This window comes from Sciurus carolinensis, chromosome 12 (genome assembly GCF_902686445.1).
Source record: "Sciurus carolinensis chromosome 12, mSciCar1.2, whole genome shotgun sequence".
In the NCBI taxonomy this organism is placed as follows: domain Eukaryota; kingdom Metazoa; phylum Chordata; class Mammalia; order Rodentia; family Sciuridae; genus Sciurus; species Sciurus carolinensis.
The window spans coordinates 71,473,894-71,499,050 of record NC_062224.1 but is presented as its reverse complement, the minus strand read 5'-3'; the positions used below and the strand labels follow the sequence as shown (position 1 = coordinate 71,499,050).

At 38.5% G+C, this 25,157-nt stretch overlaps 1 pseudogene; it reads right to left on the bottom strand.

Annotated features, from left to right (window-relative positions):
• Positions 1-22,935: 22,935 nt before the first annotated feature.
• On the bottom strand, positions 22,936-23,559 carry LOC124961402 (NADH dehydrogenase [ubiquinone] iron-sulfur protein 7, mitochondrial-like; annotated as a pseudogene).
• Between the last annotated feature and the right edge of the window lie 1,598 nt (positions 23,560-25,157).

Genomic DNA, 25,157 nt, shown 5'->3' with positions numbered 1-25,157 from the left:
TTGACAGTTCCTTTAGGATAATTCCTCCCTTTGCTGATTTGCTTCTTTGTTTTTTATCTCTTCCTCATGGAATATTTTGCTGAGAATGTTCTGTAATGCTGGCTTTCTTTTTGTAAATTTTTTAGCTTTTGTTTATCATGGAATGATTTTATTTCATCATCATATTTGAAGGTAAGTTTTGCTGGGTATAAGATTCTCGGTTGGCATCCATTTTCTTTCAGAGCTTGAAAAATGTTGTTTCAGACCCTTCTAGCTTTTAGGGTCTGGATTGAAAAATCCGATGATATCCGTATTGGTTTCCCCCTGAATGTAATTTGGTTCTTTTCTCTCACAGCCTTTAAAATTCTGTCTTTATTTTGTATGTTCGGTATTTTCATTATAATGTGCCTTGGTTTGGGTCTGTTGTAATTTTCTGTATTTGGAGTCCTATAAGCCTCTTGAACTTGATTTTCCATTTCATTCTTCAGATTTGGGAAATTTTCTGATAATATTTCATTGAATAGGTTGTTCATTCCTTTAGTTTGTTCCTCTAAGCCTTCCTCAATCCCAATAATTCTCAAATTTGGCCTTTTCATGATATCCCATAGTTCTTGCAGATTCTGTTCATGATTTCTTACCATCGTCTCTGTTTGCTCAACTTTGTTTTCAAGGTTAAATATTTTGTCTTCAATCTCTGAGGTTCTGTCTTCCAGGTGTTCTATCCTATTGGTTGTGCTTTCTATGGAGTTCTTAATTTGGTTTATTGTTTCCTTCATTTCAAGGATTTCTGTTTGTTTTTTTTTTCAATATCTCTAACTCTTTATTGAAATGATCTTTTGCTTCCTGAATTTGCTCTGTTAACTGTTGATTGGTGCGATCATTCAATGCCTGCATTTGCTCTTTCATCTCATCATTCAATGCCTGCATTTGCTCTTTCATCTCATGGTTTGCTTCCCTAATCATTTTAATTATGTACATTCTGAACTCCCTTTCTGTCATTTCTTCTGCCATGCTGTCGTTGGATTCTATTGATGTAACATCTAGATTTGTTTGGGGCATTTTCTTCCCTTGTTTTCTCATATTGTTCAGGAATCAGTGGGTCATTAAGATATTGCAGATTTCCTCTATCGACTTATAATGTCCCTGAAAATTGCTAGTATATCCCCTCTTATCCTTCAGTAGCCTGATGTCTTGGAGGAAGTTGATAACGCGGTGCTCCACAAGGAAGCTGCCTCTCTAGGGTTGTGACCCTCAGGTGGGGTATATTCCCTACTAGTGGTCAGAGTTGTCTCCACTTGTTGACCAATGGTCATCCAATGGGGAACTAGGCTGCAGGCTGAGGCAAGTCCTGTTTGTGCCGTGTCTCTAGTTTTACCGTCCCTGTGGGAAAACCTCTCCCGGTAGGGAAGACTCACTCGGTGGGAATGTCTCGCTGGTCAGTTCCCCTCCTAGAGGTTCCCCTCAATCTACAACTACTACCTGGTCTGGGCTGTCTTCCTCTGCAACGTTCCCAGGGGCCCAGACCTACCTCCTGGGCCTGGGAGCCTCACCCTCCGCAGGCGAGTCTCCTTAGGCTGCCTCTCCCAGATAATCTGCCCGGAGTCCTGGAAACTTCGCTCCGCCCCTAGGCGTGTCTCTGTGCGGCTCTTCCAGCAAGAAGCCACCTAGCTCCTGGGACCCTACTCTGCACCTAATCGCCTGGTTATGCGGCCCCTCCTCTGAGCCACCTCCTGGAGCCCCGTACAATAGCTCCGATACCCAGAGACCCGCCACACACCTCCTCCACCAGACAGCAGCCCGGTTTCCGATGCAGTCACTAGGATTCCAAGCAACTTACTTCTAGTCTCCTCCTCCCGCCAACCGCCCGTAGCCCTAGGCAGTCACTCCAAGCCCAAGTGACCCACCCTGTTCCTCCTCCTCCTCCTTGGGTAGCCTCCCGGGTATTCAGGGGCAGTGGCTCCGAGACCAAGTGACCCACCGCGCTCCTCCTCCAGGCAGGCCACCAGTGCTCAGGAGCGGTTGCTTTGAGTGCAATCAACTCACCACTTGCCTCCTCCTCTGGCAACCGCTTGTAGCTCTGATGCAGTCACTCCTAGACCAAGCGACCCACCGCACTTCTCCTCTTCCTCCAGGCAACCCCCCGGGTGTTCAGAAGTGGTTGTTCTGAGTCCAAACAGCTCGCGATGCAGCTCCTCCTCTGGCAACCACCTGTGGCTCTGATGCAGTCACTCCTAGACCAAGCGACCTGCTGCCCTTCTCCTCTTCCTCCGGGCAACCCCCTGGTGTTCAGAAGCGATTACTCTGAGTCTAAACAGCTCACCAGGCAGCTCCTCCTCAGGCAGCCGCCCGGAGCCCCAGTGGTTGCTCCAAGTCCAAGCGCTGTGCTGAGCCGCCTCCTCTACGATGATCCCAGTTGTCCGTGTTTATCGCTCCATCGGGGTGAGGGGCGTCTCGCCGAGCAACTCTACTTCACAAAGTTCCCTGCGTTCTGGGGCTACCGCCCCATCCGGGACACCTCCCCAATGGGAGAGACTCACCCGGCAGCTTTGAGTTGGTCCCAAGTCTCTCACTATCTCTTCTTTTGAATCCTGTGTCCTGGAGCAATGTGAAATGCAGCCACCCTCTAGGCTGCCATCTTGAAAACCCAAATTGTTAATTTCTACAAAAATAATCAGCAGGTATTCTGACCATGGTTGCATTGAATCTATAAGCATGTGGAACATTGCCTTCTTAACAATGCTTAGGCATCTAATGTATGAACCTAGGATTTTTTCCATTTATTTTGTCTCCTTTAGTAACTTTGTACAATGTGTTGTGAATATCAGAGCATAAGTTGAGCACTTTTTAAATTAAATTTCTTCCTAAAGATTTTATTCTCTTTTAAAATTTGTGAATGAAATTATTTTCTTTGTTTCTTTTTAGATTGTTCATTGCAAGTATATGGAAATATGATTGATTTCTGTGTATTGCTCATATCTTGCAGCCTTGCTGAACTATTAGTTTTTCAGTGGGTTACTTAAAATTTTCCACAGAAAACATTATGTCATCTGTTGATAGAGATATTTATATTTCTACCATATTTATGTATCTACCATTTCAAAGTGTTTCCTTTTATTTACCTTTTCTTGCCTAATAACCCTAGCTTAAACCTCTAGTACAAACATTGATGAGAAGTGATCAAATCAGACACACTCATTCCTAATCTAAAGGAAAAAGCATCCTGTCTCTCTTTATTAATTATAATGTTATCTAAATTTTTGCTGTTATGTGTCTATTTATTTTTGTATGTGTACAAAATTTGTCAAGTGTTTTGTTACAGAAAAGCATTTTGTGTGTGTGTGTGTGTGTGTGTGTGTTTGTATGTATGTGTTTACTGGGGATTGAACCCAGGGGCCCTCAACCACTGAGCCACATCACCAACCCTTTTTTATATTTTATTTTGAGACAAGATCTCACTAAATTGCTGAGGCTGACTTTGAACTCACTATCCTCCTGCCTCAGCCTCCCAAACCACTTGGATTACAGGTATGTGCCACCACACCCAGCTGAGCAGTGGCTTTTGTTAAATGATATTTCTGAGTTGATTGAGATGATCATGTGACTTTGGGGTTTTATTCTGTTGACATAGTATGTTATATTAACTGATTTGGGGATGTTAACTCTTATCTCTGGAATGAATCCCACTTAGTTTTGATGCATTAGTCTTTTCATATGTTGCTGGATATACTTTAGAATTTTTAAAGTTTTATACACTCTAGAGTTTGTCCATATTCTTGACAGAATAATGATTACAAGGGAAATGCAAGCACTGCCCGAAGGTTCTGCTTTTTATGTTCGTTACATTGGATCGAGACTATTTATTGGTTTGAACTTTGACTGTTACTGAAATACGTGGCTTCTTTAAGGATTATGAGGGAGCTACTTGGGCTTATTGTATCCTCGTGAATATAAACTCCAAACACAAATTTAAGTAAAAGAGCCCAGACAGCTCCTTTCTGTTACATAGTCGTTGCTGTGTACAGACTTGTAGACTAATTAATCAATTGGTCTGTTTTTGCAACTAGGCCACGAGACACAGAAGCAACCCACGTGTCGTGTCTGGTATCTTGAACATGTTCATGATCCTGAGGTAGTCATCTCCTTATGAACTGCAGTAGAAAGAGCAATACAGAAGTCGAAAATACAGCTTCAACTGTGTTCAGGAAGCACAGGAGCATGCCCTTGGCTGAGTCTCCACACTGCCAGTGCAGACCTCAATCACAACATTCATCGCACCTCACTGCTGATCTCCTCGCCAGTCTCTCTCCATTTCTGAAATGTGTGCATAATGAAGGTGCTTGGCATATAAAATGTGTGCAATGATTCCTGTGAAAGAATGAATAGTGAATGGATACATTTGGTAGAATACTATCAGAGACAGAATAGCTCTGACCAGATAAATCAAAGCAGATCCCAGGGAAAGAGGTAAAGACTTCCACAAAAGTTTTTTGTTTTTTTAGTTAAAGTAGTTACTGTGATCAAATAACAGATTTTGAGGCATTTGACTCTAGCAGAAGTACAACTCACCCTCTCTATCAGAATTTTTAGATAACATAAGTGATATCATTTTATACCAAAGGCCAGCTGCTATGTTTACCAGTATTTTCTCTCCCTCATTTCTAGAAAAGAACAATAATCAATTCCTAACAAATTATGAAAACTACACACAAACATACACTAATTTTCCAAGGTTAAAACGCACCCAACACACACGTAGATTAATATTTTTAGAAGGACGTTTATATCTCCAATTACTTCATAACATGTTCCCAATTCTAAGACACTTTTAATTTTAATGGATTACCCATAATTTATAAATGTACCATGCAAAGTGTACAAATTGATTGCAAGGTGGATCTTAATTTTCAAAACATTAAAATAGACATTTTAGAAGCAAAGAAATATGTTCTACTTTCACTTTTCAGCTCATGATATCCCACTAGAAAATCAAATAGCATTTAAAATATGTGTTTAATGTTTTTTCTGTTATGTCATATCAAGATGACAATGAGATACTTTGATGATAATACTGATGACATAGCACTCTTTAAATCTCCCTTGGATACTTATCCAGGAGGGCTTAACTTGTGGGCAAATAGATGTCTGATGATATCTATGCAAACCAACAGCAATTATTCCTGTCCTTCAGAAATAAGGGCTTCCCAGTTTTGTGCAGTTTCAAAGAGAAGTCATTTTGTTCTTTAAAACACAATAACCAGCAGGCAGAAATAACAGCAGCATTTAAATTCCTGGGGAAAGTGGTATCTGTTACAGGAAGGGACAGCTTAAAGCCAGGGCAAGAATAGCATATGGTTTTCCAGTATAGTTTTCTCCAGTTTAAGTTCTTGGTTCTCACCATTCCTTTGGTTTCACAGATGATTTCATTTAGGAAAATCAATAGATGGGAAAATTTGTATCACCTACATATATTTCTCAGCTTAGAGAACAGCAGAGTTCATTTGGGCTTAGTGATGGGTATAAGGTATTTCTTTTCCTTTTACTCAATGACTTTATCACCTAAACCTAACATTTAGACAGAGTTTAAGGCTCTGAAAGTCTGGTAAAAGTTTTGATATCTGTCCCCACCCCCACAAATCTAGTGTCAGAGATGTTCTAGTTAATCTTCTTTAAGGTCCTTTTCACTTAATGGAAATGCTTAGCTGCATAATTGCTTTGAGCCTATTGCTATTCCAAATGGAAAATATAATAATCTAATGGTATTGTCTCTATAAGCAAAGGAGAACTTCAGGAGTGGCTGTTGGTGCCACCCAGGTGATCCAGAGAGGTTAATGCTGTTAAAGTTATTTCACAGTCCATTAAGGAGCTTATGGTGACCTCATGACCTTTGTGCCAACAACATGGAATCCGTTATCATCACAAGGGAGGAGCTGTGGGTTCTGTGGACTTGACAATGGGCCCAGGAAATACCAAGTTAGTACTTAGTACTTAGTTTAAAAAAAATGCACTTTTCTTTCTGCTTCTTGGGTATGGCTATTAATATGCCCTCCTATAATTTGTAACATTAACATTGCCAAAGGTACAGAAAAGGACATTGAAATGAAGATGTCAAAACTGCTGACTTAGTTCAGTGCATGGTAATGGCTATGTATTGAAGTGCTAGATATCTAGTAGGAAAATTAAGATGAAGAGTCAAGGAACTCAGTTAAATTAATGATAAATTATCACAGATTATGAAATTCATTTAGGGAAATAATAGCTTTCCTCCATTTTTTAATGGTATGTTCCATTCTGAGATTTAATATATGATTTAAGGAGAAACAAACGTGTTTAACTTAAGAATACAATTAATCAAAACTACTACAAAACATTTACTTTGTCAAAATCCAAATTTTAGACAAATATGTTTCCCATACATTCTCAAGTACATCTCACAGTGACAGACGATGCCAGGGTACCGACATCAATTGTTTACCTTCTATGTGTGATTGAGTGAAAGACATCACTGTCACACTTAAAAGCATATTTAAGGCATGAGATAAAAAAATAAGGATTTTATCTGAATGCTGGTTGATCTGTAGTGTTAGTAATTTTGCCCTCCTAGATCAATTTGCACAACTGAACAGGCTCCTTTGGAGAAATAACAAGCATGGAAATTAAAATTACATTTTGAGGCCCAGAATGGTGTTAATGCCATTCTATCTAGAGTCAAAGAAAGAGGTGCCTGAAAATGTCTTCTCTTGTCTATGAAAACAAGATCATTATGAAATCAGTTACTTTTTCCAGCAAAAGTAAATCAATAGGGAAAGCATGATTTGATTTTTTGTTGATAGAATAGACAGGAAAGATTAACTTTTCTATTTATCAGTTGCACTGTTTATGGTAAATTTTCTCTAAGAGTCCCTCAAATTAAAACATTCAACCTATTCATAAGCCTCATATATGGACCCTCATGTACTTGCTGAAAGTGTGATTAGGAATCTTAGGTAGTTATTTATTTTCACTGTGTTCTTGAGGTTTGATGTTTGGAGGGAGAATTAGGACTTCTAAGACATTAGTGTGACTATTCCTATTTTAGTGTTAACTTGGGGACTTTGTGGGCATTATAGATTTTTGTCCTTGCATTTCTTCTCTTTTTGTAACAGAAAGGAGAGAAACAAAGATTATATAAAGCATATTATAATCACATCCAATTTGAGACTGGGAATCCTTAAATTAAAACACTTATCAAAGGTATACAACCTGTACATGACTGTAAGTATATTTTAGTGCCTGTTTGAGAAATATACAAAGGACAATGTATGATTGTACATGCACAATAGGTATGTTTTAAAAGGAACTTTTAAAAAGTTTCGCTAATTACTGCATTTACATAAACATGGGAAAAAGGTCTTTTATCCTCATGACATAGGCAATCTTGGTGCGTATGGACTGACTTCTGTCCTCAGGTTCCTTCAAGGATGGCTTGCCCTTGGGTTAGGAACCTCTGGTCTAAAGAAAACAACACCTTCCCTCCTAGAATTCAGCATCATCATCAGTGGAAAAGAAAATCTGTTTTTAGAGTGAACTCAAATTTGAAAGAAATAACAACAGTAATCACAGTTGTATGAGCTATTATTTTCAAATTGTTTCCCAACTTATACTGCAATTGAAAATTAGACAGCTTTTCAGTTGCTCTCGCATTCAATTGATTACCAATACACTTTTTCAGAATTAAGGATCTCGGTCTATTCTCATCCCTGGCGTCGTGTGGACTCCGTGTGGCTTTCGTTTAAATATTACAGCACAGTGTGTGCCTGACTCCGTGTTAAGATAACAAACAAGGCAATCAATTAGATTTATTATCTCTTCTCTTGACTCTGTGGTATGTATCACCGTGGGAAAAAACCCAAGCACTAGACATAATGTTGCCTTCACTGCAAGATCTAGCAGGATTAGCATCCCAACTTAGTTTCTGCTGTATCAGATGGGTCTCAAGGTTCGCAATGTGTACTTTAGGTCGAGGCAATTGTAACAATCAAATGACTAATATGTTTTCTGAATAAATGCATTCTAACGCTGTAAGGCTATCAGATCAAATCAATAAATATTTATTGAGTGATTACTATGTATAAGGCACTCTACTAGGCCCTGGAGGATGGGAAGAACATTGTGAACCACATCTTAAATTATCAGGCATGTCTCAGGAAATACTCAAAAGTGACATCAATAAGAAAGAGAGAAGGAAGCATTTAGTTCGTATAAGTCATTTCTGAGTGCTTTAAAAATCATTCTGTAAGGTCCTCAGTGGTCTCATGATCATCAGTAGCGTCATCATTTCCAGTGGGACAGTTGAAGCAGAGAGAGATTAAACTCTTTTCTTGAGGTCACATGGCGATAGAGCTGAGTCTCCTACTGTAAGCAACTGTGCCCTGGCTTTGTGTTTAAGCTGCCCTGCAATGGTTGCTGCTCTGGGGGTCCCTGCTTCTTGCTTTGGCTTGACTCTGCCATATTAACTGGTGTTTATGACATCACTAATTGACACAGAACTTCAGGAATTTGAATTAGCATAATGCAACTCTCCCTCTATCAGCACAGAGATCTGCCTATGCACATGAATATAAACCTGCTTTTACACAACTAAAGGAAAACAGTATATTCCTCTTTTGAATGAGTGCTGCTCCAACATTTTCTTGTGAAATTTTAAAACAAAGAAAATAAAATTTGACAGTGAATACCCATATACCCCACCTCAATAATGTCGTTCATATTTACTATACTTGCTTTGTTATATATTTATCCTTTCTTCATTCGTCAACTCATCTTAATTTTTGAGGCATTTTAAAGTAAAGTAAAGTATAACCTTTTGGAACATATTTTCACCATAGATCACAGAGGTGTATAGGAGTGGTATCATAGTTTGAGAGGAAATAATTATAAATTGGTTTGAACAAATTTATTAAAGATTCTAGTATTAAATATTCTAGTATTCTAGTATTGACTAGTCTTTCCTTGGTGTGGGGCTGCATTCATTTGTTTACATGATCCTAGCAACAACTTCACACAGTGAAAAGGCAGATAGCAATAATTCCATTTTACAGATTAGAAAACTGAGGCCTGGAGACTACACAGGGAGCCCAAGATCACACAGGAGGTGGCATATCCAAAACAAACTACTTCTTCCAGCTCCTGGCCCAGTGTTCTTTTCTCTAGACCAAACCATCCACCTTCTATTGTCAAGACTTCCAGATAAGTTTAGTAAATAGTTCTTAAAGCATAAATGCAGGTTGAACTTCCTTATGTGAAGTGCTCAGGTCAGAAGTGTTTTGAATTGTGGAATGTTCGCATATCTTGGGAATGCAACCCAAATCTAAATATGAAATTCACTTGTGTTTTATATATATCTTGTGGATATAGGCTGAAGATAATTTTATACCATAATTTAGCAGACCTGCACTAAATGCAATACATTATTTTTAGTGCACATTTAGTGTGCTTCATAGTCACATGAACTCAGGTGTGGAATTTTCCACCGGTGGGATCATGTCAGCACGTAAAAACTGTTGTATTTTGAATTTTGTATTTTTTGGATTGTGGATATTCAACTTGTACTTAACTAGCTGGACATATGCCATAGTCACTGCGTTAGTGTACCTTTGACCTTGTTCTGTTTAGTTTTATGGTTTTGGGGTATGTGTGTGTGTGTGTGTGTGTGTGTGTGTGTGTGTGTTTCTATGTTGCTGGGATCAAACCTAGGGCCTCACACATGCTAGACAAGTGCTCTGCCACTGTGCCGCATCCCCAGCTCATGATCTTTGGTTACACACACTTTCAAACCTTGAAGAGCTTTAGGGCTGAGAAGGCCCTGCCTCAACTTTTTTGAGCCTGCTCTGTTTGAGCAGTCTGTGATCACGGGTTTCTTCATGTCCAACGACATTTCTTTTTCTGGCACTATTGAAGGTTTTCCTATGAAAATTCAAAATGAGGAGAACCTCATTTATGATCCGCTACATTAGTCCTCCCTTACCTCCACTTTGTCAATCCTAATTTTTAAAGTTTTGATTTTATGTCATGAAAATGATATTGTTTCTCATTAAAAATATAAACAAAGTGAAAATATTCAATGCATAGACTTTGGAGCTCTACCCTCTGAAGAAAACTGTCCATTTAACATTCCAATTTGTATTCTCCCAGTCTGATATTAAACTGCCTTGCAACCTGATCTCTCCACTTAATAGTAAATTTATTTTGTGTTTTGTGAAGGCTTCCTCCTCTCCCATTCAATGACTATATCACCACCTACCTAATTTCTTGTGATGAATATTTCACTTATTTCTGCTTTTTCCATTATTACAATTCAAAGTAGACATTCTTGTCCTTTTATTTTGATCCCATTTGCTATTTTTTTTCTTTGATTTAGAGGACAGATCCTTAAAAATTTAGAGTAGAGAGAGCGAGAAAGCAGAAATAGAGTGACTGAGAGGATGAAGGCACATTCATCAAGATGGGGAACAGCAGGTTGTGGCACTTTGCCAACCAATATGTTTCAGAGAGGTTAATTTTGAGATACTTGCCAGATGTATGTGGAAATACTTGGAAACCTGGTGGCAGGGAGGAGGTAGGAACAAAGTTACTAATGTGGGATGGTATCAAAAGCCCTGAGGATGGTGAGATTATCTAGGGGAAAAGGTGAGTACAGAAGAGGGTCAACATCCTTAGGTGCTTCAATGCTCAGAGCTTAGCCAAAGTGAAGCCTGCAAAGGATCCTGGGAAGAAGAGAACAGAGTGTGAGCTGGGAATTCAGGGGGTTGTGATGCCTAAGAAGGCTTGAAAGAAGTATTTCAAACAGAGGAAGTGTCCAGTTGTCAAAAGTTTTGGAGGTATGGGTTAAGATGAAGAGGGAATAATTTACTGAATTTGGTGTGAGACTTTTTAAAAACTCTAAAAATATCAACTACATATATAGGAGATGCATGATCTTACTATTATCCAAATACATGCAAAAGATATACATTTATTTTTGATTATCATACTAGCAGGGATAAAAAAGAAATATCTAATATTAGCAAAAATGATGGGAAATAAAGCACATGCATACAATCGTTGTTTTCATTTTTATAAAGGTCAATTGGACAATATCTAGAACAATATTTCACATATATGACTATCAATCCAGACTCCATTCAAGCAGAAAATAACAGTCCAGCTTCACTATTATTCTCCAACTCCTGGTGAAAAGACCTCTTAATTAATCTCTCAGCTTCTACTCTTAATCACCTGTAGTATCCTCATATTTCAAACAAACTGGTCTTTTAAAAATTGAGTATCAGATCCTATCATTCATCTCTGTGTAACTGTCCAATGACTTTCTGTCACAGGTAGCATAAAATTCTTTCCACCACCTCACTCATTCTGATGCTTCCCCTGGCTTAGTTTTCTACTCTTCTCCTTCTCCATATCACCGTCTTTTTCTACCTTGAAAACTTTAAGCTCCTCAACTCAGGTTTTACCCTTCTCTTGTCTCTCCCAGAATTTTCCTTCAACTTTCCAATGGCTGGCTCCTTGTTATTCCAGTCTCCGTTTACTTTCCATGTACTTACCTATTCATTTCCTCCCTCGGAATGTTAAGACTCCTGATCAGCACAGGGAGAATCCACATGCTTGACAAATGTTTGTAGCTTGAAAGAATAAATGTTTGTTGTTTTTGTTTCAAGATGAGTCACTTTTTCCTTGTTGATTTGTAGGAATTTTCTATACCAATGAACAAAAGTGGATCTCTTTGGCACTTGTGTTAAAAATAGTTTTTCAAATTGTGATTTGTTTTTTAACTTTATTTTTGGTATTATCTTTCCATACACAAGTTTTAAATTTCTACATAGTTAATCTCTTGGTTATTTACTTCTTAGTCCTTTCCCTGGTGTCATAAGAAAAGATTTCCTTAGCTAAATATTATAAATGAAAAAAATATTTTTATATTTTCTTTTAGTACTTACACAGTTAAAGTGTTTACAATTCATTAAAAATGTATTTTATATGGTATAAGATGGGAAACTAGATTTACTTTTCATAATGTTTAACTCATTGACCAAATACTATCTTCTGAAAAAATCCATTTTCTACCCACCAATTACAATGACCCATTTCTTATATAGGAAATCCCCACAGATACTCTGAGGGTCTGTCTGGTTTAATTACTCTGTTCCTATATAATATCAGATACTTTTTGTACTATGGCTAAAATAAATTTTAATATCTGGTTGACTGAGTACTTCATTATTTTTATATATATAAAACTTTCTTGAATATTTCCTGTGTATATTTTTTTCTGATAAACTTTTTCAAAAGTCAGTTTGTGAAGTTCTAAATACAATTTATTGAGATTTTTGGGAACGAGAGTAATCTTTTATGTTACTGTGGAGTGAAATGATATCTTTAGAATATTGAGCCTTTGATCCTGGAATGGAGTCTATCTCTGCATTTAGTCGTGTCTACATTAACATTGTTCAATAAAACTTTATGATTTCCAGTCAGGCTCAGTGGCACATACCTGTAACCCCAATGGCTCGGTACAGTTCAAAGCCAGCCTCAGCAATAGCGAGGCACTAAGCAACTCAGTGAGACCCTGTGTATAAGTTAAAAGAAAAAAAACACAAGAAAACCAACTTTATGATTTCCATCTCTTTCAGTTTAAAACTGTATTCCTCCATTACCAGCCACTCCCACTGATCTTTAGGACTACCATCTCTTACTACCTTTCCTTCAACTGCCCCACCTCAGCCATACTGGTCATCTTGATGGTCCAGGATCATGCTCTCTCATCTTAAGGGCTTGTACCATCTGCCTGGAACATTCTCTCACTCCCACCTCTTATAGGTCTCTCTCTATCTTAATGTCAACTTCTTAAAGTTCTTGGCCACCCTATGTATAATAGCATCTCCTCTCTTGCTTTTCCCCATCTTTTCAATCTCCCCAATCTTTTTTAAATTTTCTCTTTAGTTCAGTTCCTATCTCACTTAATATATTTTAGTTTGTCTTTTAAACCTAGGTTGGCCATGAGTTCCAAGCAAGCCATATATAGTTTATTGTCAAATTGTCAGAGTTCACATTGTTGCTTGGCACTGAAGATGTATTTATGGAAAGTCAAATGAGTGATTTTCTTAATACAGTTACATAAGTCTTGTTCATTTGTTTTTAATTCCCAGTATTTTAATTATATTTTTACTATTTTAACTGGGACTGAATTTTTTATGTTTCCTGATTGGTTACTTGTGATATAAAGAAAGATATAGTTTTTATAAATGTTTCTTACTCAAATTCTTTCTATGTGTGTGTGTGTGTGTCTGTGTGTGTGTGTGTTACCAGGGATTGAACCCAGGAGCACCTAACCACTGAGCCACATTCCATCCCTTTTTTATATTGTATTTAAAGACAGGGTCTTGCTGAGTTTCTTAGGGCCTCAGTAAGTTGCTAAAGCTGGCTTTGAACTTGGGATCCTCCTGCCTCAGCGTTCTGAGCCACTGGGATTACAGGTGTGTGCCACTGTGCCTGACTCCAAATTCTAATTATTTTAATAGATTGTTTAACTGATTCTCTTGGAGTCCCATAATGACATTATGGGACATTAATTTATTTTATATTTGTATATCTTTTTTATACCTTATCACATGGGCTAGGACTGTCTGAAAAATGTAGGATATTAATGAGATAGTACCATATCAGTCTATTCAAGCTGACTTAGATTTTTAGGAACAAGGACCCTTGCCTTTCATCAGCAGAGACCTATTTCTCACTCACAGTTCATGAGCATCATCAGTCTTAGCTCTGCTGTCTGTTGCCTTCTTTCTGGGCCTAGGTTGTGACTGTCACCTCTGGTGGAAACTGCAATCTCACGGGGGATGAGAGGCTTGGTGGGGGAAATCATAAGATGGCCTTTGAAGCTTCTGTTTTAGAGTGTTGTTTTTACTTCTGCTCAAAATAAACTGCCCAAACAAATCGCATGGCAAGTACTACTGTCATCAAGAGGGGAATATGTAATTCTCCCACAAAGGGACACTATGGGCCATGTAGCTAGACTGTCATTGAAGGTCAGGGTCTATAACATGTGATACCTTTCACATAGCTATTATTTTTTGTTTCTTACTATAATAGGAAGGATTTAGTGTATTTCCATTATATAAAAGTTGCTCTATGACATGTATTTTATCATATCTCCTAGCTTTATTCTCAAGTTACTAATAATTTTTATTATTACCAGCAAAAGAAATCTTTGAGTAGAGTTAGCAGACACCATATTCATGCTGATGGTGAGATTTGTGAGAAAAGTGGAAATGGAAAAAACACCTCCAAAGAATTCTTTTTTTTTTTTTTTTTTTAGGAAGTTTGCCTGAAGGATAGGAGAAAGTTATATGTAACAAGGTGAAGAAGGTTACTCATCAAGTGAGTGTTTATTGCCTAGGTGGAAGAAGACTTTAGAATGTTTCAATGTTCATGAAAAGGTTCTAAGAAGATGAAATGGTGAAGACACAAAAGTGAGAAAGGGATTCTCATAGAGAGAGCTGAGGAAGTGGCAGGGATGGGATCAGGAGCTGAGGCAGACAGAGGAATTCCCTCCCTGCTTTGTCTTTTCAAAATATTGCCTTTTTACTATTCATCAGTTTTATGAATTTTTCTGTCTAGAAAACTGTTCTTCTGGCTTAAATAGAAATATCAAATATATCTTTATACTAAATTCTGTCTTGTTGTCTTCTGCTTCTCTTCAAATCTTACTCACTTTCCAATGAGGTGTTTATTTTATCTTTTGTCTTTATTAATTCCTTTTCCCCCACCTAATTTAGTATATCTTCTTGTGTTTTTTGGTGAGTGAATGAATCCTATTTAATTCACCTTCAATGTTTAATAATAAAAATATTTAAAGATTTTCCTGAAAATGACTTGGTTATGTTGATACATAGTATTCCCATTTTTCTTGATCTTTAGGTAAACTGCAATTGAATTGCATCTTTCTACTACAAAATTCTTATTATTATTATACAGAAAATAGTGACAGTATAAAAGGATGGAAGCAGAATAACTAAATGAGGTCATTCTGTGGTCCAGCCAGATGGGTGCCATTCATGGGGATGAGGAAACAGAACAATTTTGGTAATCATCTTCTAGAAATTTTTATTTACTCATATAAATAATATTCTGGAACAACTTGCTTATATAATACTCATTTTCCTTTCTTTCTGACTAACAGAATCCTGACTTTAGTATCCAATGCACCTAGGAAAAATAATTTTGGATCCCTTTGTTGCTAGAAATGACTATGTCCATCAGCTGGCCAAAAGGATGTAATGAAATTCTGCTGGGAATTTCTAGGGAATTTTGACTTTCCTAATGTAAGAGAATAAATTTTTACCTTTTCTTGTTGCATGAAAATGAACCTAATGTCTGGAGATGTAGCAGCCATATTGGGACCAGGAGAAAGCAAGTATAAGGATGAACATCACTATCTAAAGAATGGCAGATTAAAAGGATAGTTTACCAACTAGCTGAACCTAAACGAGCAAATACTCTCTAATAATCATCACATGAGATAACTGAATTCCTATTTTTGTAACCTAAGATTCCAATTTATGCTGCTTGCAAACAAACCTTTTCAACAATTTTATTACTTTCAAATATGTTCCCTCTATTCTGGGAGATCTGGTTTGGCCTGCTGCACTTTTGTAATAACAATTCTTGTTAAGAATGAAAATTTTCAAAATCGAATGAAGCATTATTACACATCCTATATCTTAGAGTTAATGGGACCATATTCTTATAACTTCCTGGTAACGTTTTCTCATCTCGTATATCTTATATCATGTTCTGGTTTAGATGTAGTGTCCCCCAGAAGGTCACACATGAGCAATTCAAGAAAGTTCAGAGGAGAAATGATTGGGTTGTAAGGGTGAGCCCATTATAAAGGTGCTACCCTCCTGACCTCATCTAACCTCAATTTTCTCCTAAAGCCCTGGCATGGTTTAGATGTGGTGTCCCCCCAAAGCACAGGTGTGTGGCAATACAAGAAGGTACAGAGGAGAAATAATTGTGCTGTAAGAGTCTTACCCCAATCAGTGAATTAATCCTGAGATTCATCTTTATTCATTGCCTCATGTATGCACCTGGGTAAAAGTTTCCCTACTGGTTCTTCCCATCTAGTCTTCCACTTTCTAGACCACTCTGGATTCCACCACCACACAAGGCTTCCCAATGCTATTGTTGTTGATTCCCTTGCACCTAGCACACCTCAACACATGAGAAGTAGACAAATTCTCTACTGACAAATTCTCTTTGCCATATTGTGTGCTCTCCAAAATCTTCCCACTCTCCTTTTACAATCTTGATTTTCACTCAAATGCTCCTTTCTAATTAAACTGGTCTCCTGGCTTAAATATAAATATCAAATATATCCTCCTTTACATTAAATTCAGTCTTGTCCTCTTCTGCTTCTCTTCAAATCCTACTCATTTTCCAAGGTTCAGCTCAAACCCCACCTCCCCTGTTAAAGCCTTGTTGCGCTCCATGACCAAATTTTCTTTCCTCTTCCTCTCAAATCCTATCCATTTTCCACCACATCTGCTCACCTATAATGTGCCCCAACTACCTTCATCTTTACTTAGGCTATTTTTAACAGACTGAAACGCCCTCCCTCTTTTCCCCCACTTGGAATGCTACATATCACTGGAGATGCAACTCAAAGTCACCTTTATTTTAAGTCCTCCTTTATTCTTGGATTATGACCAACCAGCTCTTCCCATACAGTTTGTCTGTGATTCTATTTATTTTGCTTCTTCTTACCTAACTGCTGCATGTTTACAAGATTTCCCCTACAATGGCCTATGACTATCAAGACTCAGTAGAACAGGTACTGTGTCTGCAGCTCATAATTCATCAAATCATACTTCTCTCCTTGAGAACAAATTTCTGACCATCTCATCCAAACCTCCAGTTAATCAAAGAAATAATAAGCCTATAGACAGGTAGTGACTTACACAAAGTCACAGCATTCAGCTCAGGACCCAGTTCTGTGTCAGTGCTCAGAATAAAAAGATGAATGAGGGACAATTCTATCCACCAGGAGCTAAGAATTTATTCAAGACACCTGACATATTTAATTAATAAATCACAGTTCTGTTTTATTAAGTAATGTAAAAATCATGTTATACTGTATATTTTCTAACTCTTTTATAATGCAATCAAAGATTAATGTTATCTAGGGGGACAACTTTAGAGACTTTTTAAATGTTAGCAAGTAAATTAATGTCCTACTAACTTAAGATCTCAGAGAGATGACCCATCAGAATGAGCCACCAAGCAAGATTGTCTAAATCAAATTATACACACATTGTTTTTAATCTTGAAAATATCTCCATTGTTACATAAGTGAAATGGTACAAAATTAAACAATAGGTATATGAATCATTCCTTCATTTTAAATTAATGTGAATTGTATTTACTGAGTGCTTAGTTTGTTCTAAGAATAATAAGAAAATAATTCTCATTCGTGCCTTGATACGCTTGTTTCAGTCCATCTACTCTTGATTTTGAAAGAGAGACTGTAGAGGGAAATGTAAATAATTTTCCAAGGATCCCCTAATTTTTCATTTGTCTAATTTTCAATGTTTTTTGCAGAAAGGGTTGGTGAATTATTACTGCAGTCATAATTATGATTAGGGAACATTCCTTTCCAAGTCAGAATTAGACAATTGGCTATAAGTATTTAAATAAAATTTCTACATAAATAGATTTCTGTTCCTGCTTTGCTTAGAGACTCACTGCATTTATTTATGTAACAGCATACTGTGTAACCCAATATATTATTGTTAATAAAACAAGTTATTTTGATTTTCTTCATTAATCACCATCATAACTTTATACATCTAAGTTTACATTAAGTAAAAATTATAACCATACAAGGAAAATGAATTATTATTATACAAGATCAGGATTCCATGAGTTAGTAATGATCATGACTTGAAAGTGTGTAAAGAATAGAACTTGATAGAGCTATATATGATCTTGTACTTTCTTAATCTGGTTGCATTAAAATATCATTTGTGTGTATGTGAGCCTAAATCTGCAAGTACCCATATGTCATCTTCTCTAGTAAACAGGGCCCTAAATTAAATGGTTGACAGGAGCAATAGCTTTGTATAATTTGCAAACCAAGACTATTAAAACAGGTGAGCTCCCAATTTGCTTTACTTTGAGCTGTTAATGAATAAACTTCAAAAAGATATTGGAGGTATAAAGATGAGACTGGGTTTTAAAATTATGTTATTAATTATCTGGTTATCTTGAATATTTGTTCATCATAATTGAAATAAAACTGATTTATCAATAGTGAGTGAAGATGGTGACTTTGGGTAAGATTCATCAGGCCAGAAATCTATGGACTGGGTTAAGACTAATTCTGAACCCAAAGGGTTTGACAATATACTCAAAGTAAATGCTAAAAATATATGTATGAGATAATCCATCAAGTTCAACTACATAGCCACATGTGTAGATGTGACAGTGTATTAGATGACAAATCAGAATAATCAAGCTCTAAATGAAGTGATAGTGACTGAGTGAAATCAGAGGAGTAATGGAACTTGAATTTTATTCATCCTGCTCAAATAAGGAAAATATCAATGTTTCATTTTCTCCGTTGGCCTATGTGTTACCTGTTTGGGCTGCTAAGATAAAGTACCACAGACTGGGTGTGTTAAGCAGCAAATCTGATCTCTCTCTCAGATCTCAGAGTTCTGGTAGCTGGAAGTCCAAGATCAGGGTGCCATTTGGTCAGGACCTGGTGAGGGACACTCCCTGGTGTGCAGATGTCCATTTTCCTGCTGTGTCCTTAGATAATGGGGGAGAAAGAGCTGGGTGTTCTTCAGTCCCTTCTAAATGTCTTAATACCACATCCACTTTTTAAAGACATCACCATGGAAGCCTACAATTCCAATATGTAAGTTCTGAGTGACCACAAACATTCAGTCCTAACAGTCATCAACTGATATGTAGCCTCACTTGAAGATCTTCAGCTGGATACTGTCCTCACACATACAGCTGATTGATGTGAAGAGATAAGAGGAACCGGATACCCTCCCATTGTATAAACTCAAGGCTCACACCGATGGACAACCTGGCCTTAGGTAAATATCGACTTCAAACTTCTGTCCTTACATTTTTAAAAAACCTTGTCTCACAAGATATCTGCAATAATTAATCTCCTTTTGCACCACCAACAAATGCTATTGACTACTTTGGTCAAATGCCTCCTACAGTGCCAAATGCCTGGATTCCTTTACTTTATAATAACCCAAATTTCTTTCTCCTTCTTGGGTATATGGCTGAACTGGAAAATGAATTTATAGTCCCAACTGGTAATCGAGTAAATCTCTGATAACTTTTATTTTCCTGGTTTTCTGTTCATGTGCTTGTTTGTTTGTTTGACCCTCAGTGATCTCTCCAGCAATCTGTTTTGCCTAGAGGCTGACAGCATCTCAGGGGACCTGGCTTAGTAAGATTGATTGGAACCTCCAACTTAGCCATTTCCTTACAGAACGACTACTTTCCTACCTCCTCCTCCCTCTTTCTTTCTCCCTTTCTTTCCTTTTCTCCCCTAATGATGTTACATTTGTCCTGCACATGATGGAGAGCATACTGCAAAATAGGAACGGCTGTGCTCAGATCGCTCCTTGCTTGGCAAGCTCCCTCACTTCACACCAGCCCTCCTCGGCACCATTAATATTATATACAGATACCCTTGTCACAGATTTATATTCGGCGGCGATCCGAAATCAGAACGGGAGGGTGAAGCGAGTGTGAGGAAGGGGTGGGGGGAATGGGGCTGATTTATTGTGCGGAATGTTAGAGAATAAAAATGAGGTGATCGAAGTTATACAAATGTCCTGACCTATATTCTTAAAACTGTTTTTTTTTTTGTTTATTTCAGTGTTTAAGCATTTTGCTATCTGAAGCTGAAAAAAAAAGCAGAAATAATAAAAAGAAAAAATTAAAGACAATGTTGCCATACTACTTGTTTTTTTCTCTATATTTCCTGGAAAACTGTTCACCTTATCATCATGTATGAGCTTCAGCAGAGAAGATGGAGATGGGCTGTTTATACAGATTGAAATGTTGTTTGTCCCTGCTTCATGGATGCAGGTAGGAGATGGAGGAGAGAGGTAGACATTTGTGTGCAATAGTTTGAATGAATCAGATAAGATTTGTCTGTCCTGGTCTGATATAGTTTAACATTGCCCAAGAAGATGTTATATTGGACTAAAGCTATTTTATTATAGGTATATCCTAATTTGAAAGTCAAGAGGTATGTTTACTATTTAATATATAGATATAATATTTGGAAGGTCTTCTATATTTAAAGCACACCTTCTGTGGATGGGTCCCCAATTTTTGAAATAAAATTGAAAGTAATTTATCTTGACCTATTATTTTTATTCTAAATCAAGGCAGTTAGCAAGGTTCTATAATTCTCCATGTTTTGTGTGTGTATATTTGTGTCATTCATTCTTCAAGGTATCTGTCAATCCTATAAATTCAAACTCCTGTTTCCAGTCCAATTCAGACAGCTCCTTAGTAAGTCTGTTTGGGTGCTAATGGAAGGACATCTGGAATTGCAGTTTCCTTGTCTTATGCAGCAGCATGGATTTCTGAATCTCTGAAGTTCTTATGTTATTCATGATTCATTGTTGAAACCAGTTGCTAAGTGCAAAAAAATTTTTTTTGAAAAATATGTTTTGAAACCTCAGGTATACCAAGCAGGTGCTCCACCACTGAGCCACACCCCTCCTATGGGACAACTCTTAAAAAATACTTTCTCTATGCATCAGGTTTCCAAAGAGTCTACACAGAACCAAAATCATTTGGTCACAAGTATGCACAGTAGAGCCACTGACTAAACTGACAAACTTCAAATGAATGGAATAAGGAGTATGATGAACTCAACACTAAGAGCTCTGCCTACTTACAGTTCACAATTATATTTACATTAAAAAAGATGATGCTTATCAGTTTAAGAAAAACTGATTTGGTACAGCACAGTCATTTTCATTTATTAGGATCAGTTCTACACAGATCTTATCTCCCTACTTGTTTTAGGTTTTTTGTGATACCTAAGTCAATCCCTTTACCTTGGTATCTATTTCCTCTTTTGAGGGAAACAGCACAAAATTGTAGGCATTCATGAGATATGTAATTGAAGGTGATATTCCTGTGGGTCCTGCCTATTTTTGTATATGGGTTACCCCTAATCTTCCCCAGACTGGAATCATAACTTCCAGTGCCCATTGCTGTCTTAAGGCTATCTTGCAAGCTAAGCCTTTACTGCAAAGCTGGTGCTCCATTGTAATCCCCCTCTTCCTAAGAGCTATGTGCCAGACTCACTTGTCCAGATTTACTTTCTGCAATAGACATCTATGCCCATATTTGAAGATGTTCTCTAGTGCCTTCTAAACTCCATTTTTAAAAAAGTCCTTTCTCTATGGAAGGTAATGGTGCTCTATCAGGACTCTTGAGACAAGATTGGTGGGGTACCTCCAGGACCGATGGAGCAGAAGCCGCTGTCAGGAGATGCCTGATACCTAGGGCAATCAGTTACACTCCTCTTGGTTTCTATGGACCTAAAAATGATGGGGTGCTTTCAATTCTGCCCTTAGACACAGGCAAGAGGGATCTTTGGAACTGGGTCTGAACAATGACGTTTCATACCTCAAATACTAAAACACTGAAATTCTAAATTTTCCAAAGAAAAATTTTTGAAGGATCTGTAACCAACAAAGCAATCAAGCATTGCAAGCTAGTCACCTTCTAGAAGAACTCGACAGAATTGTCCAGGCACAGAGCAGAACTGAGAGCATGGATGTGCATGAGGATGAAGATTCAGCCCCAGTCCTGGCTCAGAAGAGGAGAGACCAATTTTGCTTAAATTTCAGTTCCAGTATCCAGTGTGGGTGTCCAGACAGACCAGCTTCCCCACTTCTTTATCCCTCTCTATTTTGTACTCAGGGGTTTTGTTTTGAAAGACCTTTAGAGCTGCCCAAGCATCTTTTGGGATAAGTTTGGGGAAGTGGAACCTGTCCCTCTTGACTCCCTGAGAACCTGGACATGGTCGCTCTCCATTCTGGGTTTGGGCTGATTCATGCCTGGGTGTCTTCAGACAGGCTTTGCCTTGGCATATCTGTTCTCACTTAGGTCAGAAGCCAGCAGGACAACTTCACAAAGGCATCCCCAGAAAATGGTCTAAGGCTCTGATTGGACCACCAGCCTGAGAACATGAGCTTGAACTCAAGCAGAGCTTGAGATGTAACTTTTAAGCATATGATATATAGAATTATGGGCTTCCATTTGTACTGTTGTTCCAGAACAACAAGTGGTCATGGCTGCTTTCTCTGACTAGACCAGATTCTGATCTTTCTGTCCCTTTGGTGATGACTTCACAGTCTGACTCTGATGGTGTTGTTGATTTCACTTTGCATTTGTGTCCCTTTTCTCCTCATATTTGAGATTTGTATTTTGAACCCAAGATTTCTTTGCATGATGATTTGAAGTTGCTTATACACTTTCTTTGCCCTGCCCTCATAATCACATCTAATGCACCCCGTCAGAAAGGTTTAGCTGGAGAGGCATATGATTCCCTTACTATCTTCACATAAATATTCTCGGAATGAATGGGAGCAACAGGGGCGTATTAGATAAGGAATGAGCAATTTGGAGATAAACCACAATGGAGAGGAAAGAGGCATCACTAGCAGGATGGTTTCTTCAACTTCAGCTACATACTTTTGTCGTAATGGCTGGTGACACTAATAGTGGTTCATGAATCACTACTACTAGAACCTGGCTCCTGCCATTCTTATTTTTTTGGGAGGTTGGGGGGTTGGGCTCAGGGGTTTATTCAATCTCAGGACACTGGTGTACACAGGGCTCTGGCAGCTGCAGGGGGCGCTACCTGCGGTACCAGATCTTCAGTCTCTTCTCCCACTTGATCTTCCTCTGCAGCTGCAGGATGCAGTACAGCAGGGCCTCAGCTGTGGGTGGGCAGCCTGGCACGCAGATGTCCACAGGCACAATGCGGTCACAGCCTCTCCCCACGGAGTATGAGTAGTGGTATAGCCGCCTCCGTTGGCACAGCTCCCCATGGACACCACATAGCGGGGCTCTACCATCTGGTCGTAGACCTTGCAGAATGCTAGGGCCATCTTGTTGGTGAGTGTGCCAGCCACAATCATCACGTCTGCCTGACGGGGGCTGGCGCAGAAGACCACTCCAAAGCGGTCCATATCATAGCGGGGCGCAGCCATGTGCATCATCTCCGCGCATCAGGCCAGGCCAAAGGCCATGGGCCACAGTGAGCTCTGGCGGGTCCAATTGATGAGATCGTCCAGCTTGACCACTAAGTCCTACCCCCGGCTCCTGGGAAGTTCGGTGGGTTTGGAACCACGACTCTGGCCCTGGGCAGGGCAGGCTGGGCACTGCGGGGCCCTCGCTGGCCAGGTTCTGATGGACACCTTGTGTCAGATCCTGGTGACTTGCAGCAAAAATGAATACCAAACTGACATTATATATCATCGACCTTTTTACAAAGAATTTTGTTTCCTGTGATGGGTCAAATTTGTAGAAAGAAAGGACAGGAAATCAATGCCGAGAGTTAAGAAATGCAACAAAAGTGGACTTTGTCTTAAACATGTGTTTCCTTCCATTTTATCTTCTAGCAGCAATAGACCTTTTCTCCTTGTGTATGTTGCCCAGAAAAGTCCTAGTCCTGAAATCTCCTCAAGAGTAGCCACAGGAACTCTGGCCCACTTCCCCCTAGCCTAAAGGTGTGGTTCGGAACTAGGCTGGGGGCAGCACTGCCCCCTAGAGGGTACTTTGGTTCTCACAGTGGTCCTGTGATGGTCCTGGTGCAGAGGGACCCCTGGCAATTAGAGAGCAGGCCCTGAGGTTAGAAGTAGCAAGGGAACTATTTAATTTTTTTTTATTTTATTGTAAACAAATGGGATACATGTTCTTTCTCTGTTTGTACATGGCGTAAAGGCATACCATATGTGTAATCATAAATTTACATAGGGTAATGCTGTTTGATTCATTCTGTTATTTTTTCCCTACACCGCCACCCTCCCACCCCTCTTTTCCCTTTATACAGTCCTTCCTTCCTCCATTCTTGCCCCCCTCCCTAACCCTAACTCTAACCCTAACACTAACCCCTCCCACCCCCCATTATGTGTCATCATCCAATTATTAGCAATATCATTCGTCCTTTGTGTTTTTGAGATTGACTTATCTCACTTAGCATGATATCCTCCAATTTCATCCATTTGCCTGCAAATGACATAATTTTATCATTCTTTATGGCTGAGTAATATTCCATTGTATATATATATATATATATATATATACCACAGTTTCTTTATCCATTCATCAATTGAAGGACATCTAGGTTGGTTCCACAATCTGGCTATTGTGAAATGAGCAGCTATGAACATTGATGTAGCTGTATCTCTGTAATATGCTGATTTTAAGTCCTTTGGGTATAGGCCAAGGAGAGGGATAGCTGGGTCAAATGTTGGTTCCATTCCAAGTTTTCTAAGGAGTCTCCACACTGCTTTCCAGAGTGGCTGCACTAATTTGCAACCCAACCAGCAATGTATGAGTGTACCTTTCTCCCTACATCCTCGCCAACACCTGTTGTTGCTTGTATTCTTGATAATCGACATTCTAATTGGGGTGAGATGGAATCTTAGGGTGGTTTTGATTTGCATTTCTCTTATTATTAGAGATGTTGAACATTTTTCCATATGTTTGTTGATTGCTTGTATATCTTCTTCTGTGAAGTGTCTATTCATTTCCTTAGCCCATTTGTCGATTGGACTATTTGCATTCTTGGTGTAGAGTTTTTTGAGTTCTTTATAGATTCTGGAGATTAGTGCTCTATCTGAAGTATGATTGGCAAAGATTTTCTCCCACTCTGTAGGCTCTTTCTTAGCATTGCTGATAGTTTTCTTTGCTGAGAGAAAGCTTTTTAGTTTGAATCTATCCCAGTTATTGATTCTTGCTTTTATTTCTTGTGCTATGGGAGTCCTGTTGAGGAAGTCTGGTCCTAAGCCAAGAAGTTAAAAATTTGGACCTACTTTTTCTTCTATAAGTTGCAGGGTCTCTGGTCTGATTCC